This window comes from Salvelinus alpinus, chromosome 9, assembly GCF_045679555.1.
Source record: "Salvelinus alpinus chromosome 9, SLU_Salpinus.1, whole genome shotgun sequence".
Taxonomy (NCBI): domain Eukaryota; kingdom Metazoa; phylum Chordata; class Actinopteri; order Salmoniformes; family Salmonidae; genus Salvelinus; species Salvelinus alpinus.
Window position 1 is genome coordinate 40,849,225 of NC_092094.1, and position 12,298 is coordinate 40,861,522.

A 12,298-nucleotide genomic window follows, 5' to 3' on the forward strand; every position below is an offset into this window, starting at 1 on the left:
ACGTGAGAGTGGCGTTTCTGTTGCTGAAGCCAAATAGGAAGAGGCCATTATTGGCAGTCACATGACATGATGTTGATTTTTTTTAGCCCCTTGTCATCCAAATAAAATAAAATTTTATTGGTCACATACACATGGTTAGTAGATGTTAATGCGAGTGTAGCGAAATGCTTGTGCTTTTAGTTCCCGACAGTGCAGTAATATCTAACAAGTAATCTTACAGTTCCATAACAACTACCTTATACACACAAATGTAAAGGGATGGAATAGGAATATGTAAATATAAATATATGGATGAGCAATGGCCGAGTGGCATAGGCAAGATGCAATAGATGATATAAAATACAGTATATACATATGAGATGAGTAATGTAAGATATGTAAACATTATTAAAATTACATTATTTAAAGTGACTAGTGATCCATGTATTAAAGTGGCCAATGATTTGAGTCTGTATGTAGGCAGCAGCCTCACAGTGTTAGTAATGGCTGTTTAACAGTCTGATGGCCTTGAGATAGAAGCTGTTTTTCAGTCTCTCAGTCCCAGCTTTGATGCAACTGTACTGACCTCGCCTTCTGGATGGTAGCGGAGGGAAACAGGCAGTGGCTCCGGTTGTTGTTGTCCTTGATGATCGTTTTGGCCTTCCTGTGACATCGGGTGCTGTAGGTGTCCTGGAGGGCAGGTAGTTTACCCCAGGTGATGCGTTGTGCAGACCACACCACCTTCTGGAGAGCCTTGCGGTTGAGTACAGAGCAGTTGCCGTACCAGGCAGTGATACAGCCCGACAGGATGCTCTCAATTGTGCATCTGTAAAAGTTTGTGAGGGTTTTAGGTGACAAGCCAAATTTCTTCAGCCTCCTGAGGTTGAAGAGGCGCTGTTGTGCCTTCTTCACCACACTGTATGTATGTGTGTGTGGACCATTTCAGTTTTTCCATGATGTGCACGTCGAGGAACTTAAAACTTTTCACCTTCTCCACTACTGTCCCGTCGATGTGGATAGGGGGGTGCTCCCTCTGCTGTCTCCTGAAGTCCACGATCATCTACTTTGTTTTGTTGACGTTGAGTGAGAGGTCGTTTTCCTGATACCACACTCTGAGTGACCTCATCTCCACCCTGTAGGCTGTCTTGTCGTTTTGGAAATCAAGCCCACTACTGTTGTGTCGTCTGCAAACTTGATGATTGAGTTGGAGGCGTGCATGGCCACGCAGTCATGGGTGAACAAGGAGTACAGGAGGGGACTGAGCACGCACCCTTGTGGGGCCCCAGTGTTGAGGATCAGCGAAGTGGAGATGTTGTTTCCTACCTTCACCACCTGGGGGGCGGCCCGTCAGAAAGTCCAGGACTCAATTGCACAGGGCGGGGTTGAGACCCATGGCCTCAAGCTTAATGATGAGCTTGGAGGGTACTATGGTGTTGAATGCTAAGCTGTAGTCAATGAACAGCATTCTTACATAGGTATTCCTCTTGTCCAGATGGGATAGGGCAGTATGCAGCGTGATGGTGATTGTATCGTCTGTTGATATGTTGGGGCGGTATGCAAACTGAAGTGGGTCTAGGGTGGCAGATAAGGTGAAGGTGATATGATCCTTGACTAGTCTCTCAAAGCACTTCATGATGACAGAAGTGAGTGCTACGGAGCGATAGTCGTTTAGTTCAGTTATCTTTGCCTTCTTGAGTACAGGAACAATGGTGGCCATCTTGAAGCATTTGGGGACAACAGTCCCGCAGTCCTTGGTAGCGGGCCGTGTCGGTGGCACTATATATTATTCTCAAAGCGGGCAAAACGTGTTTAGTTTGACTGGAAGCAACACGTCGGTGTCCGTGACGTGGCTGGTTTTCTTTTTGTAGTCCGTAATTGCCTGTAGAACCTGCCACATATGTCTCATGTCTGAGCCTTTGAATTGCGACTCCACTTTCTCCCTATACCTACGTTTCGCTTGTTTGATTGCCTTGCGGAGGGAATAACTACACTGTTTATATTCAGCCATATTCCCAGACATCTTTCCATGGTTGAATGAGGTGGTTCGTGCTTTCAGTTTTGCGCAAATGCCGCCATCTATCCACGGTTTCTGGTTAGGATAGGTTTTAATAGTCACAGTTGGTACAACATCTCCAATGCACTTCCTTATAAACTCACTTACCCAGTCAGCATATAAATCGATGTTATTCTCTGAGGCTTCCTGGAACGTTTCCCAGTCCGCGTGATCGAAACAATCATGAAGCGTGGATTCCGATTGGTCAGACCAGCGTTGAATGGTTCTGGTCACCGGTAAATCCTGTTTGAGTTTCTGCCTGTAGGATGGTAGGAACAAAATGGAGTCATGGTCGGATTTGCCAAAGGGAGGGCAGGGGAGGGCCTTGTATGCATTGCGTAAGTTTGAGTAGCAGTGGTCCAGTGTATTGCCCGCGCGAGTGCTACAGTCAATGTGCTGATAGAATTTAGTTGGCCTTGTTCTCAAATTAGCTTTGTTGAAATCCCCAGTTACAATAAATGCAGCCTCAGGATATATGGTTTCCAGTTTACATAGAGTCCAGTGAAGTTCCTTGAGGGCCATCGAGGTATCTGCTTGGGGGGGATATACAGTGGGGCAAAAAAGTATTTAGTCAGCCACCAATTGTGCAAGTTCTCCCACTTAAAAAGATGAGAGAGGCCTGTAATTGTCATCATAAGTACACTTCAACTATGACAGACAAAATGAGAAAAATAATTCCAGAAAATCACATTGTAGGATTTTTAATGAATTTATTTTCAAATTATGGTGGAAAATAAGTATTTGGTCAATAACAAAAGTTTATCTCAATACTTTGTTATATACCCTTTGTTGGCAATGACAGAGGTCAAACGTTTTCTGTAAGTCTTCACAAGGTTTTCACACACTGTTGCTGGTATTTTGGCCCATTCCTCCATGCAGATCTCCTCTAGAGCAGTGATGTTTTGGGGCTGTTGCTGGGCAACACGGACTTTCAACTCCCTCCAAAGATTTTCTATGGGGTTGAGATCTGGAGACTGGCTAGGCCACTCCAGGAACTTGAAATGCTTCTTACGAAGCCACTCCTTCGTTGCCCGGGCGGTGTGTTTGGGATCATTGTCATGCTGAAAGACCCAGCCACGTTTCATCTTCAATGCCCTTGCTGATGGAAGGAGGTTTTCACTCAAAATCTCACGATACATGGCCCCATTCATTCTTTCCTTTACACGGATCAGTCGTCCTGGTCCCTTTGCAGAAAAACAGCCCCAAAGCATGATGTTTCCACCCCCATGCTTCACAGTAGGTATGGTGTTCTTTGGATGCAACTCAGCATTCTTTGTCCTCCAAACACGACGAGTTGAGTTTTTACCAAAAAGTTCTATTTTGGTTTCATCTGACCATATGACATTCTCCCAATCTTCTTCTGGATCATCCAAATGCTCTCTAGCAAACTTCAGACGGGCCTGAACATGTACTGTCTTAAGCAGGGGGACACGTCTGGCACTGCAGGATTTGAGTCCCTGGCGGCGTAGTGTGTTACTGATGGTAGGCTTTGTTACTTTGGTCCCAGCTCTCTGCAGGTCATTCATTAGGTCCCCCCGTGTGGTTCTGGGATTTTTGCTCACCGTTCTTGTGATCATTTTGACCCCACGGGGTGAGATCTTGCGTGGAGCCCCAGATCGAGGGAGATTATCAGTGGTCTTGTATGTCTTCCATTTCCTAATAATTGCTCCCACAGTTGATTTCTTCAAACCAAGCTGCTTACCTATTGCAGATTCAGTCTTCCCAGCCTGGTGCAGGTCTACAATTTTGTTTCTGGTGTCCTTTGACAGCTCTTTGGTCTTGGCCATAGTGGAGTTTGGAGTGTGACTGTTTGAGGTTATGGACAGGTGTCTTTTATACTGATAACAAGTTCAAACAGGTGCCATTAATACAGGTAACGAGTGGAGGACAGAGGAGCCTCTTAAAGAAGAAGTTACAGGTCTGTGAGAGCCAGAAATCTTGCTTGTTTGTAGGTGACCAAATACTTATTTTCCACCATAATTTGCAAATAAATTCATTAAAAATCCTACAATGTGATTTTCTGGATTTCTTTTTCTCATTTTGTCTATCATAGGTGAAGTGTACCTATGATGAAAATTACAGGCCTCTCTCATCTTTTTAAGTGGGAGAACTTGCACAATTGGTGGCTGCCTAAATACTTTTTTGCCCCACTGTACACGGCTGTGACTATAATCGAAGAGAATTCTCTTGGGAGATAATGTGGTCGGCATTTGATTGTAATGAATTCTAGGTCAGGTGAACAGAAGGACTTGTATGTTGTTATGATTACACCATGAGTCGTTAATCATTAGGGCATACACCCACGCCCTTCTTCTTACCAGAGAGATGTTTGTTTCTGTCGGCGCGACGCATGAAGAAATCCGGTGGCACTACCGACTCTGACAACATATCCCGAGAGAGCCATGTTCTGTGAAACAGAGGATGTTACAATCTCTGATGTCTCTCTGGAAGGCAAACCTTGCCCTAATTTCATCCACCTTGTTGTCTAGAGACTGGACATTGGCACGCCTTCGAAGTCTGACCAGGAGGCCGCTCCGTCTACCTCTCCTGTGGCGACGTTGTTTTGTGTCGGCCTCTGGGATTAGATCCAATTTCCCTGGTGTGTATATATCCCTGTGTTTCCTGTCTCTCTGTGCCAGTTCGTCTTGTATGCCTTTCAAGTCAACCAGCGCTTTTCCCGTACTCCTGCTTTTATTCTCCTTTTGCTAGTCCTCCAGGTTTTTCACCCTTTCCTGTTTTATAGACTCCGTACCCGCCTGCCTGACTCTTCTGCCTGCCTTCTGCCTGCCCTGACCTCGAGCCTGCCTGCCACTCTGTACCTCCTGGACTCTGAACTGGTGTTGACCTTTTGCCTGTCCACGACCATTCTCTTGCCTACCCCTTTTGGATTGTTTAATAAATATCAAGACTCAAACCATCTGCCTCCCATGTCTGCATCTGGGTCTTGCCTTGTGCCCTGAGAGAGAGAGATTGAGAGAGAGAGAGAGTGAGAGAGATACTCTGGACTGTGGTGAGACATCATCAACAGGAGAAAGAGCAGGAGCTGGAGAACAGAGCACTAGAAGAGAAGGTGAGAGTGCTGGAGGAGAAGGTGAGAAAGATGAGGAGTGACAGAGAACAACCAATTAGAAAGCTGGCCACCCCCGCAGAAAAGCCAACAAACAGCCCATCTCAGATCCTGAACAAAGTCTCGACACCACAGCAGAACAGTTCGCCCCAGACCCTGGCCATAGCCTCGACATCACAGCAGGACAGACAAATGAAGAACCACAAGCCCAGGGGATCCCACCCCCTCTGACCACTCCCATGTTAGCCACCCTTGGTCCCTTGGTCAGGGAGGTGACCAACAACCCTATGGACACTCTGATAGAGCTCCAGAGTTCCTCTGTGGAGATGGGAGAACCTTCCAAAAGGACAACCATCTCTGCAGCACTCAACCAATCAGGCCTTTATGGTAGAGTGGCCAGACAGAAGACACTCCTCAGTAAAAAGCACATGACAGCCCGCTTGGAGTTTGCCTAAAGGCATCTAAAGGATTCTCAGACCATGAGAAACAAGATTCTCTGGTCTGATGAAACCAAGATTGAACTCTTTGGCCTGAATGCCAAGCCTCACGTCTGGAAGAAACCTGGCACCATCCCTACGGTGAAGCATGGTGGTGGCAGCATCATGCTGTGGGGATGTTTTTCAGCGGCATGGACTGGGAGACTAGTCAGGATCGAGGGAAAGACGAACGAAGTAAAGTACAGAGAGATCCTTGATGAAAACCTGCTCCAGGACCTCAGACTGGGGCGAAGGAACACCTTCCAACAGGACAACTACCCTAAGCATACAGCCAAGACAATGCAGGAGTGGATTCGGGACAAGTCTCTGAATGTCCTTGAGTGGCCCAGCCAGAGCCCGGACTTGAACCCGATCGGACATCTCTGGGAGAAACTCACCAAAAACAGGTGTGCCATGCTTATAGCGTCATACCCAAGAAGACTTGAGGCTGTTATCGCTGCCAAAGGTGCTTCAACAAAGTACTTAGTAAAGGGTCTGAATACTTATGTAATTGTGATGTACACAGTACCAGTATAAAGTTTGGACACACCTACTCATTCAAGGATTTTTCTTAATTTTTGACTATTTTCTACATTGTAGAATTATAGTGAAGACATCAAAACTATGAAATAACACATATGGAATCATGTATTAACCAAAAAAGTGTTAAACAAATCAAAATATATTTCATATTTGAGATTTTTCAAAATAGCTACCCTTCACCTTGATGACAGCTTTGCACACTCGTGGCATTCTCTCAAGAAAAACCCTTGAATGAGAGGTGTGTTCAAACTTTTGACTGGTACTGTATATACATTTGCAAAAATGTAAAAAAATATATATATACAGTGGGGAGAACAAGTATTTGATACACTGCCGATTTTGCAGGTTTTCCTACTTACAAAGCATGTAAAGGTCTGTAATTTTTATCATAGGTACACTTCAACTGTGAGAGACGGAATCTAAAACAAAAATCCAGAAAATTACATTGTATGATTTTTAAATAATTAATTTGCATTTTATTGCATGACATAAGTATTTGATACATCAGAAAAGCAGAACTTAATATTTGGTACAGAAACCTTTGTTTGCAATTACAGAGATCATGCGTTTCCTGTAGTTCTTGACCAGGTTTGCACACACTGCAGCAGGGATTTTGGCCCACTCCTCCATACAGACCTTCTCCAGATCCTTCAGGTTTCGGGGCTGTCGCTTGGCAATACGGACTTTCAGCTCCCTCCAAAGATTTTCTATTGGGTTCAGGTCTGGAGACTGGCTAGGCCACTCCAGGACCTTGAGATGCTTCTTACGGAGCCACTCCTTAGTTGCCCTGGCTGTGTGTTTCGGGTCGTTGTCATGCTGGAAGACCCAGCTACGACCCATCTTCAATGCTCTTACTGAGGGAAGGAGGTTGTTGGCCAAGATCTCGCGATACATGGCCCCATCCATCCTCCCCTCAATACGGTGCAGTCGTCCTGTCCCCTTTGCAGAAAAGCATCCCCAAAGAAGGATGTTTCCGCCTCCATGCTTCACGGTTGGGATGGTGTTCTTGGGGTTGTACTCATCCTTCTTCTTCCTCCAAACACGGCGAGTGGAGTTTAGACCAAAAAGCTAAATTTTTGTCTCATCAGACCACATGACCTTCTCCCATTCCTCCTCTGGATCATCCAGATGGTCATTGGCAAACTTCAGACGGGCCTGGACATGCGCTGGCTTGAGCAGGGGGACTTTGCGTGCGCTGCAGGATTTTAATCCATGACGGCGTAGTGTGTTACTAATGGTTTTCTTTGAGACTGTGGTCCCAGCTCTCTTCAGGTCATTGACCAGGTCCTGCCGTGTAGTTCTGGGCTGATCCCTCACCTTCCTCATGATCATTGATGCCCCACGAGGTGAGATCTTGCATGGAGCCCCAGACCGAGGGTGATTGACCGTCATCTTGAACTTCTTCCATTTTCTAATAATTGCGCCAACAGTTGTTGCCTTCTCACCAGGCTGCTTGCCTATTGTCCTGTAGCCCATCCCAGCCTTGTGCAGGTCTACAATTTTATCCCTGATGTCCTTACACAGCTCTCTGGTCTTGGCCATTGTGGAGAGGTTGGAGTCTGTTTGATTGAGTGTGTGGACAGGTGTCTTTTATATAGGTAACGAGTTCAAACAGGTGCAGTTAATACAGGTAATGAGTGGAGAACAAGAGGGCTTCTTAAAGAAAAACTAACAGGTCTGTGAGAGCCGGAATTCTTACTGGTTGGTAGGTGATCAAATACTTATGTCATGCAATAAAATGCAAATGAATTACTTAAAAAGCATACAATGTGATTTTCTGGATTTTTGTTTTAGATTCCGTCTCTCACAGTTGAAGTGTACCTATGATAAAAATTACAGACCTTTACATGCTTTGTAAGTAGGAAAACCTGCAATATCGGCAGTGTATCAAATACTTGTTCTCCCCACTGTATTTGTCATTATGTGCTATTGTGTGTAGATTGATGAGGGGGAATGTCACGTCTACTCCTGCTACCTCTTTCTGGCGTTCGACGTCGCAAGTTTACTAACCACCGGTCCTGGCAACCATCATTGCGCGCTCCTGGCATCTATCCTTATGCGCACCTGAGGCACACTTGGACTCCATTACCTCACTCATTACCTCCCCTATATCTGGCACTCCCTTAAGTTCATTCTCCAGGCAGTATTGTTTATGTGTTCCATGTTCAGACGCTCCGCCTATGTTGTGTCGTTCCACGTTCTTAGTTTTATTAAACTTACCACCTGCTTCTCGACTCCCAGCATCTACGTTACAGAATACTGCCTCGACAAATGGAAGCAGCAGGAAATCAGAACATCTTCCAGACGGTCGACGAACAGGGATACCTACTTCATCAATAACAAAACCAACTGGCGCAACTCGGGACGGCTATGGAAGAGGTTCTTCGAGACGTTGAACACTGCAAACATACCCGAGAGGCATTGCCTTCAACTAGCGGAGGATACTTTACCACCAGTCGACCCAGTGAGCCAGCACACCAGGCCATTCAGCAACCCACCCAGGTCATAAATGCCCGTTTGTCCCTCCCAGATAAATATGACGGCACCCCATCTAAATGTCGTGGCTTCCTACTACAGTTCTCCCTCTAGTTTGCGTACCAGATGGGAGCCCCCTCCACCTAGAGGTCCAAGGTTGCCACGGTTATTTCTCTGCTGACTGGACGGGTGTTGGAATGCGCCACGGCCGTCTAGGAGAGGAGGAGCTGGATTCGTTTGGGGGGTTCGTGGCTCTGTTCAGAGGTATCTTCGATCATCCCCCGGAGGGCAGAGGGGGAGGTGAGCACCTACTCCAACTACGGCAGGAGAACCAGACTGCTGCCAAGTATACGCTCACCTTCCGGACAGTAGCAGCATCCAGTGGATGGAATGAGCCGGCGCTTCGTACGCTATTCAGAAGAGGACTGCGAGAGGATGACCAGATGGAACTGGCCTGTCGAGCCGACGGCCTCTCTTTAGACGCACTCATCGCGATGGCCATCCGTCTGGATAACCTACTTTGGGAGCGTCGGGAACCCTCATCGCTTCTCTCCCTCCCTCAGTGAACACTCTGTATCAGAGCCTGAACCCATGGAGGTAGGGGTAACACATGTCCCCGTGGTGGAGAGACACAGATGGAGACAGCTGGGGCTCTGTCTCTACTGTGGTCAAGGGGGGCACCAGCTCCAGCGGTGTCCGATACGTCCCAACTCACTATCCACGAGCGCAGAGGGACAGTCACGTGATCTTCCACCTCCTGGGGCAGGTGTGAGTATCCCCTCCTCATCACTTTCTGACAAACCTTTTTTGGTGTCAATCACACAAGCTGACTGTCCCTTATTTACTGTTTCAACAGCGCTAGTTGATTCCGGTGCCGCAGGGAACTTTATTGACCAGACCCTTGCCTCCTCTCTTAACATCACCTCATATCTGCTCTCCTCTCCTTTTCACGGTTCAAGCCCTCGATAATCAGCCACTAGGTTCCAGGACCATCACACACATCACCACACCACTCTCTCTCACTGTGGGATCCATCCATCAGGAGAACATTCCCTTTTTCATCAGGAGTGCACCAGGTTGGAAGATCAGCCTCGGCCTCCCATGGCTTCCATGCCATAACCCCACCATCTCATGGTCAAGGATGAAGATCACGGACTAGGCACCTGAATGCCTACTTTCCCGTCCCCTGTAGTTGTCCCCTGTGGTTGAGAGTCCTGTGGTTGCCCTTCAGCCCAACATCCCAGAGGTATACCAGGTATATTTTCCAAAACTTGGGCCACCTGTTTCCCTCCTCATCGCACCTGGGACTGTGCCATCAACCTGCTTGCAGGATCTGCTCTCCCGTGCAGACGCATCTACTCTCTATCGGTGGCTGAAACCAAGGTCATGGGAGAGTACATCTATGAGGCGCTCCAACAAGGTTTCATCCGCACGTCCACCTCTCCTGCGGGCTTTTTCTTCGTGGCTAAGAAGGATGGAGGTTTTATGGCCGTGTATTGATTACAGAGGACTGAAGGAGATCACCACCAAGTACCGATACCCTCTCCCGTTGCAGCCGGCAGCCATAGAACAGCTCCGTGGGTCCCGGATCTCTACCAAATTGGACCTGCGGAGTGCATACAATCTCATCTGCATCCGGGAGGGGGATGAATGAAAGACAGCTTTTTACACGACGTCTGGTCACTAATAGTACTTGGTGACGCCTTTTGGTTTAGCCAATGCTCCGTCAGTGTTCCAGGGATTTGTCAATGCAGTGTTCTGGGACATGCTCGGATGTCAGGTGGTCATGTCATCAACATCAACATCAACATCCTGGTCTTCTTGGCTACCTTAGAGGATAACATCACTCACGTCCGAGTAGTTCTGGAACGCCTCCTGGCTAACCAACTGTATGTCAACACAGAGAAGTGCCAGTTTCATCAGGAAGCTGTCTCCTTTCTAGGCTACCAAATCAGCCCGCAAGGAGTGAAGATGGACGTCAAGAAGGTAGATGCGGTCAGGTCATGGCCTGTCCCAACCACCATAAATGGGTTACAGCGGTTTTGGGGATTTGTCAACTTCTACCGCCGTTTCATCAGGAACTTTAGCTCCATCGCCTCTCCTCTCACCTCTCTCCTCAAGGGTGGTCCCCATAGGTTGGTGTGGAGTCCAGCAGCTGACGAGGACTTACGCCTGCTGAAGGGACGTTTCACCTCCGCCCTATTGCTCAAACACCCAGATCCCATGCTACCCTTTGTTGTAGAGATGGATGCTTCAGAGGTAGGCGTGGGGGCTGTTCTGTCTCACCGACAAGGTAATCCACAAAAATTGTATTACTCTAAGAAACTGTACCCTACAGACAGGAATTATGACTTCGGTGATCGAGAGCTCCTGGCGGTGAAGTTGGCATTAGAGGAGTGGAGACACTGGCTGGAGGGCACCAACCCATTTGTCAGCCTCATCAACCATCGGAACCTGGAGTACATACGGACAGCGAGGACGCTGAATCCGTGCCAAGCAAGGTGGGCCTTTTCTTTACTAGATTTGACTTCACACTGACCTATCGCCCAGGTTCAAAGAACACCAAAACCGATGCCCTGTCCCGTCTCTACGATTGCACCCATAATTCCTTCCTCTCGTGTCGTTGCCCCTGTGTTCTGGGACATATATGTGGACATATACGCCTGCCCTGCAAGAAGCTGAGCCCCCGGTTTGTGGGGCCGTTCAAGGTTCTCCGGAGGGTCAATGAGGTGACGTATAGATTACAGCTCCCCTCTGACTACCGTATCTCACCCTCCTTCTTAGGCCGGGGGTTCCTGGTCCCCTGGCTGAGGTTGTCTCCCACGACACCCCTCTATTTCAGCACGTCTAGGGTGGATTGGGGGTACTGTCACATCTACTCCCTCTCCGGCTTTCGACGTCGCCGGTTTAATAACCACTGGTCCTGGCATCTATCATTACACGCACCTGAAGGCACACCTGGACTCCATTACCTCACTCATTAACGCCCCTATATCTGGCACTCCCTTAGGTTCCTTCCCCAGGCAGTATTGTTTATGTTCCATGTTCAGATGCTACTCCTATGTTGTATCGTTCTTTGTTTTATTAAACTTACCTGCTTCTCGACTCCCATCGTCTACGTTACAGGGACAAAACTATTTAATACATTTTAGAATAAAGCTGTAATGTAACAAAATGTGGAAAAAGTTAGGGGTTTGAATACTTTCCGAATGCACTGTATGGACATGTTTACTACTACACATAGAAAATGTGCCTGGTTGTAAAAACATGTTAATTGTCATAGAATGCATGTACATAGCGGTAATTATTCAAATGGATTTGGTTTTAAATATACTTAAACATAAATAATTTCAAAATCCTTATAATAAGCAAACCAGTTTGCACAATTTTTTGAAATGTATTTTTATTTTTTATTGACGGATAGCCAGGGGCACACTACAACACTCAGACATAATTTACAAACTAAGCATTTGTGTTTAGCGAGTCTGCCAGGTCAGAGGCAGTAGGGATGACCAGGGATGTTCTATTGATAAGTGTGTGTGAATTGGACAATTTTCCTGTCCTACTAAGCATTCAAAATGTAATGAGTACTTTTGGGTGTCAGGGAAAACATATGGAGTAAAAAGTACATTTTCTTTAGGAATGTAGTAAAAATTGTCAAAAATATAAAAAGTAAAGTACAGATACCCCCCCCCAAAAAAACAA